Here is an 8,604-nt window from a genome sequence, read left to right as displayed (position 1 = left end):
TATATTCATACTGTGCTTATCCTTGCAATAATGTGGTTCAAAATGTAAAATGAGTTATGCAACTCACAAATGATTCTGGACAGGGCCAAGCTAGCTGTTTCCAGTCTGCTCCGCTAAGCTAAGCTAAGCTAACTGACTAGCTAACAGCAAGAAAGCACATTCCCCCACAAATGTCAAACTGTCTGCACCATTTTATACAATTCCAGATAATATCAGAATAAAGTGCGACCAGCCGCACAAAATAAAACACTCATCATTGCAACATCTTGCAGCAGATTGTGTTTTCCATCTGCTGAGCTGCTGTTCCTGGTTTCCGTGGGAAAGGAGTGAGATCCGAGCAGCACTGAGAGTGACCCTGGCTAGGCGACTCCGTGATGTCAGCTCTGGATTCCCCTCCTGACCGGGGAATCCAGGCCAAATAATGTGTGTGTGATCTGTCTGAGGCGAACGCTTTCCCAGGAGAAAGTGGGGTCATTTCATTCTTGCAGGATTCCACTGGGGGTGCGCATGTCTGTGGGCATGTTTGACTTTCTCTGCATCATGAATGTGTGTTATTGTTGCTTCATCTGCACCGCTCACAGCCTCTGTGTTGGATCGGGAAGCTGTCGGTGAGCATTGTGTTCCATCTCTGCAGTTGTCGGAGCTGTGAAAGCCTCTTTGCTGTGTGTAATTCCCCTGGAATTGAAAACACTAAACCAATGCCAGTCGTATGTTTATCTCGACTTTATAATATCTAAATGTGTTTTTTTTTACCTCTTAAAGCCTCAAACTAAGTGCACAAACACATGCAGCTTGTCCTGGCAGCGCTGAATCATAACTAGAGATATGCAAGGCGTTAATGACGCATCACCAACGTGTTCATCTCTGGATACTAAACAGTACAGGTTGCTCGGATAAACTTAGAGCATTGGAAAGTAATGGGAGTTTTTTTGTGCAGCATCTCAGACAGCATCGTTCCTTTCATTTTGGTTTTTGAGAGGTACTTTCTCACCAAAAAAACAATGATCGTATCAAACATTTTCATCATTTTACCCACAGATAAACCATTGTTTTTTATATAACACTCTTATAATTCTCATGTGATTCTTGTTGCGGCTCAGAGATACGTGGGAGACGAGGCAATGTGGGAGGGTCAACTTTACAAACTCGCTCCCATGTGATGGAACGTTCGTGGCGAATTTTTAAAAACCGTTCCCAAGCCAAGCTGGCCTTTTTAAAATCTGTCTATATCTGTCTTTTGTAAACACTCTGCCTAAAAAACATTTTCCTTTGGAAAGGAGATCAGCACAGTGACAAGCTGGCATACCCGTTGGCAGAAGGCCGTAACGTTGGCCAGGCCTGACCCCTTAAAACAACTAGTACAGGGGTCGGGTGACCGGAGAGGCAGTGCATGCAGTTTTATACCATGAAGACCTTAAAAATACCTACAAATCGGTATCGGCACAACTCTACTTTCAACTCATTACGGCCTGCAACTTTAATGTTTTGGTTCACTCACACTTCTCTCATCGCTGTTGCAGCAGAAGAGCTTTGATCCACTTCCACTTCCACCACATGATAGATGAGGAGACCAAAACCAAGCTGATGATGCACAATGTTGGATTTACATTCTCCAGGTGGTGTAATGTCTGCACCACCCGCCAAGACAAATTCCTCGTATGTGTAACCTCTCAAATAAATGGTTCTGATTGTCTTTGTGGGTAAAAAAGCAACTGTTTACTGACTCATTGTCTGCAAGCATTATGTTTTGTTGATCACAGTCAAACCAATAGAATAACCAGCGCTCCTTCCCTGAACTGTCCATCTAGGAAAAAGGAAGTGAAAACACAGAAAAGTTGTGGACGTGGTGGAATACAGTCGTAAACATATTGGGCTCAAAAGAGGAAGAGGCTGAAAGGGAAATATGGAGATGTGGCCATATTTTATCTTTTACTCATTTATGACGATACATTTTAATGATCGTGTCACTGTAAGTATTTGTTTGCCTGCCCTGTTACTGATTTATGTATATGTGCAGTCATGTCTTTGCCCAGGTCTCTAGATAAATCTTTCACAGGCAGCGTTTCCAGTAAAGGTGGTTTCCACAGAAGATACACACAGTTATCCTCGGCTTCGCGTCATTGCTGCGATGTGACTGTGTGACCCAGAAGTGAGACATGAGCCTCTGTGAGGTCACAGCTAATCAAACAGAGAGACCTTTCTGCTTCTATCTGCATTCACCAGTCAGAGGAAAAAACATGGTGTCTGCATTGATAACAATCAGCAAGGTCTGAAAGTTGTGACTCTGCATCATCTGTCGCTTACAAATTCCCTCAATGAGTGTTACAGAGTCTCTCATTGTGTTCCAGCTTAAGACTGTAAGCGGTGCGTGTAAATATTGTAATGTGGCTTGAACACTTGGAAAAAGACGTAATACTTTAGTTCCACTATATTTACAAGGTTAAGGAAGCTTTTGTAAATACTGTGTCCGTCCATGTCTCCACACACATTGTGTCTCTGCAGGACCTGTTAGGAGAGGTTTCATCAAAGTAATACATGTGTCTATATTTAACTCTCTCTCTCTTTCTCTACTCTTTTATGTATTTTTTTTTCAAATGACTCAAATCACTCATTTAGTTTTAGGCCACAATGAGGCCCTTGAATTCTCAAATGCTCTGTGACTCTTTGACGTGTCAATCTTTTAAAGAAGCTTTTATCAAAGCATTCCTGATAAAGGAAAGTAGTTGTTAACCACATTTAAGTAAACAACCTTATTTTATTTTAATTTTATCTATGAGCCTTTTATTTTATTTCCTCTGTGTTTTTTTGTTTGAAACTGAATCAGTGAGCATTGCTCCAATAACTCCAATATACTTTTTACAACGCAAATTACAAATAAATCTCTTGAATCTTGACTAACCAGCTGAATTTACCGTAGAAGCATAACTGCAGGATATCCTGTTGTTCTTGCTTTTTCAAATGTGTAGCTATAATTATAGTTGTGTGGTGCATTCAAAAAGTAAAAGTACATAAAAAGGTTAGATAACGTCAGTGTCAAGATATGTCACGGTTAGACCTGCACTACTTGAGTTATGTGGCCACTTGGGGGCAGCATAACAAGCTGTAAACACAACAGTGGAATAGTATTAACTAATAAAGTAACTTTACAACACACACACACACACACACAGTTTAAGGACTAAGTCTGTTATTAATGCAAAACAAAGTCACTAAAGCAGCGACATCGTGGCGGTTGCATGATCAGCACCATGGACAGCACCACAGCGAACAAGCGAAGCTTTGACCGCGTTATTCTCTTCTCTCTCTCATCTACAGATTTTGGCAAAAATCACTCGCTTGTGATGTTTGCAGCTTTTGCGTTGAACAGACTGATGTTGTGCAAACAACGACTTGGCTGATAACTTATTGTGTTGATCGTTGTTGACGTGTTGTCTCACATTAATACGTTTCATATTCCTTTACTGATTGATCTTTTACAGATAAGAAGGGACGTCCATTTACTATTTGTCTCCACTGACGAGGGTCTGAATTAATGTTGTCTTTGCATATTGTGAAGGGAGCCGCAGGGCCTAAGTCATGTTAAGGCTCCTCTCATGGGTCATGTGACACGTGGTCACATGACCCATTGTTTATATTAACATATTGGTCAATTTCCATCCTGTTGATCGGGAAATTACCATTCTCTTTGATACTGATATAAGCTTTGATACAATGCACGAAAAACACATCCTGAATCCTAAAAGTTGAAGAGATGTTGAGAAGTTTTTTCTTATTTTTAGTAACATAAATGGGTTGCAACTGAACTTTATAACTTGCATGAAACTTGGATGTGTTGCAGGGTTGTTTGTTGCGTCACACACTATGTGTTGTCCCTAAAATACGAGCAGCAGTCGGGTGTGTACTGTACTTACAAACTGCCTCACACAAAAACAGGAACATATCAATTTAGCGAAAAAGAGCAGCGACGATAAAACAGTAAAAACGCTGAGCAGCAAAATGACCAGTTCTGAAGTCAACCAAAGGAGTGTGTGTGTGCGTGTGTGCGTGTGTGTGCGTGCGTGCGTGTGTGTGTGTGTGTGTGTGTGTGTGTGTGTGTTAGCCAGAGTTTTGGATGCACATCAGTCAGCCCGTTGGCGGATAGCAGAGTGAAGGAGTCAGATAAGAAGTGAGTGAGCCTTTAACCCGACAGGAACCAGACCACAGAACCACAGAGCAGAACCCTCTGTACCGAGCAGCAGAACAACATGTTTTCAACGTGTAATTCTGAGGTTGAGACTCTACAGAGCCGACAACATGAGTGACTGGTCTGATAAAAATGGGAGGCCTCTGCTTTTCCCTGGGAAAAAGGAGTTCTGCATTTCTAGTTGTGTAAGTATTTCTTCTTAACTTAAATTGAATGATTTTTTTCATGATTTCCAAAGAACCTCTCTCATTTACACTGATTAATATCTAATACTCTGCTCCAACGTTGGTTGAGAAACCTCTTTGAAGTGAAGCCTCTGTGTTTTTTCCCACAGTTCAGTGTTGGCTCCGCCGGCCGCTGCAGGACTCTGAGATGTCGGGAAGGGGAGCCGCCATGTGTGATATTGTGCTGCAGGCGCCAAGTATTCCCCCTGAAATGGAGTTGGTATTTAATGGAGCTCGCAGCTGCCTTAATGCCCGCGTTGAAATGGAAACAGTTGGCACACATAGCAGAGTACACATGTGTACGTCGACGCACACGAGTGCATTAAACCGTAAGACAACGTGCACAGCCGTGAGGGGGCGGGGCTTGTGTGGGACTTCCTGGAGTTCAGTTGTTTATCTTTGGTCACTCTGGTGTGCCTTTAGTCTCTCCATTACCAGGATGGATCTTATATTTAAAAGAGATGTTTAAAGTTGGCACGGCTCCTCTCCTGACCGGGAACTGTTTCCAAAATGAATCCAAACTATTCCTTTAACTCTCAGACCCTCGACTGTGAAATCAAGTTATAAACTGTGCTCCACACAAAGGTCCAAACTGATTCCCAACATAGATGGAGGTGAAGTGTCTTCATGCTATGGCACCACAGCTCCACTCACTGGTGAGGTTTTAATGACAAATAATGGCCCACTGCACACAATCAGATAATAAGCAGGCTGATGTTTGCAAATTGCTTCTGTAGAAAGAAAGAAAAAGCATTTGGCATTTAGCATTTTTCGTAACATCGATACAGGAAGTGAACTGTGAGCTCTCATGGGCGGCCACGAGATGCTTCTCCTAGCGGACAGAACCACAGAGAACTTTAGGAACGCTTGTTTCACAACGTTAACTTTAAAGTGTCGGTCCTCAGAAGAGCAAGAGAACTGGCATGTTGGGAGAGGTTGCTGTGGTAATGAGGTCCTGTACCTGTACCTCCACATGCCCAGCAACAGTCAGCTTTTTTCATATTGTAAAGTACGTCACTTGTTCTATTCAATTCAATTCAGTACATGGACAATAATTTAATTTAAAAATGACTACTGTATTCTTCTCTGTTTTACTACTGTTTATTGTTATTTTTATTTTTATTTACTATGTGTCTCTCTTGTATGCAAGGCTGCTGTAATCCTGTAATTTCCCCACTGAGGGACTGATAAAGGATGATCTTCTCTTATTTTGTCCATGTACACAAATGTAATAGATTGCATTGACTATTGCATGATCTGCCATGATGTGTCATGTCGTAAAAACCTGCTGAAAATAAGTTGTGCGTCTAAGAAAAAAAATATGAAGCAACCAGTGATTAACATTGATTATTATCACTTAATAGAAACAAATTATATGACGATAACATCTGAATGTATTGTACTTATACAGCAAATCCCAAAGCTTTTCCATGCAATATATTACATACAGAACTCCAAAATTAATGGATAAATTATTCCATTTTGCATCCAACCCCGTCAGAATATTTCAATGAACACAGTCATTAATAAGCAATAGATCATTTATGGCATATTTAAGGCACAAAATATATCATTATTGACATGGGACAGCTGATAATACTTTTAATATTTCCAGTGCATGACTTTTATTTGTAATGGAGTAATTTTGCAGTGTGATATTACTACTTTTACTCCATTACTGCGATTAAATCTACAACAGTGGACACAAATATTCAAAATGCAAGCTGTGATATTCATTGTCATTACAGTGAAGGTATTGCTGAACATAACTGAACTCAAACTGAACAACGTCATTCTTAGTGTTGTTTCACTGTATCGCCACAAGAGGGAGCTTTCAGTCTATTTATGGAAACACCTCTCCTCCACTGTCATCTGCCAGGTGCCCATATGTTCTGAACTAAAGATAAAGAAAATCTCCAATACATTGGAAACAAAACACCCTGTTTGTTGTGTTCCTGAAACTCTGTAATGCATTTCCTTTGAAGCGGTGAAACCGGCGCGGCATCTGGATGTCGCTCTGCTCCTTAAACCCGAGCGGAAGCCTTAATGGCCAATAATACGTCTTCCCTTTCTCAAGGATCAATTAGTAAAGATGAGCGGGTCGTGGAGGGAGGACATGGTGACCCTGCCTCTCCTCCCATGTGTGTGTATAAAAAAAAAAAAAAAGACACAAAAACAACAATCTTTGCTCTGTATTTCATGTCAAAGCAATAGTTGTTGGTCCGTCTGGACCAGAGTGGACGTCTGACCGACTTCAGCCTCTCCACGCCGCGTCGCTCGTGGGGATAATGATCTCCAGCTAGTCTGAACTCTCGGCAGCCATGTTCGTGCACAGCAGTCGTCTGAAACACACACACACACACACACACACACACACACACACACAAACCACTGCTGTGCACAGCGTTAGCTCATCTTTCTGACCTTTGTGTCGTGAAAAACAGGTCAGAAACTATTATTCACTGCATGGGATTTGATTTACAACAAATTCCCTAGCCAGGATAAAGTGAAGCTCAGTTCTCATGAACACATAACCGTCTGCATCCTACTGAGAGTCCCGACTGAGCGCGTAACACTGTGTGCTCGTGTCAGCCGATTGATTGAACTCTACGGTGCCTCTCCGTTTCTGTCTCTCTCAGTCAATTGTACTGTATATGTTCACACACACACACACACACACACACACACACACACACACAGGGTGACACATTGGTGTTGTCAGTTCAGCAGGGTGCAGGCTGGCCCAGAGGAACCACAGAGATGCCAGGCAGGCCGAGAGAGGGACTCGGTGATGGAGTGGTGGTCCGTGAACTCGTGCTTTCCTCTCCAGATGATATTGTGTCCTCATGTTTGCTTTATTCACTAATTACTGCAGCATCTACGGTACAAAACCTTTGCTTTTGTGTGTTTTTTCTGATTGTGATGCACAGTTCTCCACATCAAACCATCCAAGAGCTCGTGTTTACTGCTCTGTTTTGTATGTTTTGTATGTACAGGCTATTTATAAATCAAAACAAAGGACATTACTCTTCTATATGCAGTATATTGTAACATGGGAAATAGCTGTTTGCTGCTATGTTGATGCTCCAAATATCATATAGAGAACCTTTAAGTAGCAGAAGCGTTTTCTGGAAATCAAAAGTAAAAGTGCATTAACATGCTTTACTTTACTGTTGAAGTTGGTCATGATATAATTTCATTTTCAGTTTTTTTTCCTCTTTGTAATTACATAATACTTGAGTAATACATTAATTTCATACCAGTGGTCAATTGCTCCATTCTAAATGTACAAATAATGAATGTTTAGAAGGTTTAACCAGCATAACTCATGTGATATCTGTGATATATAAACATGTGTTGCACATCAGCCTTGCTCAAGGTGAACAGCTTATGGTCAAACACATGCTGCTTGTTGGTTGTTATAACACTATCCTCCTATGTTAAAGGTCTGTCACGCTTTACAGCAATTAAAGTGTATGACTATAACGTAAATATTGTAATCATTGTAAACGTTAATAACTGTTATGGACATATGTTCCATTATGAACATTGTGTGCCAACTCTGCACAGGAGGAGCCAGCGAGATGCAGCCGGTGAAACGATGTTTTACCCACAAGCCCTTTCTCTCTTCTTCATTGTGGGCTCATGCCAAGTCAGGGCAGATGGCGGTTTCCATGCCAACAAACAATGAAATATATTGGATATTTGTCATTCATACATGATTACTCACAACAAATCAATCAAACTAATGTAATTAAAAAATAAACAGTAAAACAATGAGGGGCTTACACAAATTAACTCTAGTGGAAGATCTTTTGAAAATATAAGAGGGCCTTAAAGGGCCTTAAATATAAGAGGGCCTTAAATTGACCCTTGGGGGACGCCATAGATGAAGGAGGTAAGTGAGGTTCTCCCAATTCCAACAGTGACATTTCTAACGGTGGGACTTTTAACTTCCAATCAAAATTGAGAGGTCAAAAGTATCAACACCAACCAGAGGAGACAGGAAGCATCACTTTGATGAGTGACGTTTTGAAAGGAGCGACAGCGACACTGAGCAGGAAACACAGGAAACAAAGGAAACTTAATCAGAGGTAAAAACATGGCCGCCATAGTGTGTCACATGAGGTTGAGTTTGGGAACCTTTTCGCCGGGCAGCACTTTGATACCTGAATGTTCAAAGCGACGTAAATAACA

Source organism: Taurulus bubalis (genome assembly GCF_910589615.1).
Source record: "Taurulus bubalis genome assembly, chromosome: 19".
In the NCBI taxonomy this organism is placed as follows: Eukaryota; Metazoa; Chordata; class Actinopteri; order Perciformes; family Cottidae; genus Taurulus; species Taurulus bubalis.
This window is presented reverse-complemented; position numbering follows the sequence as displayed.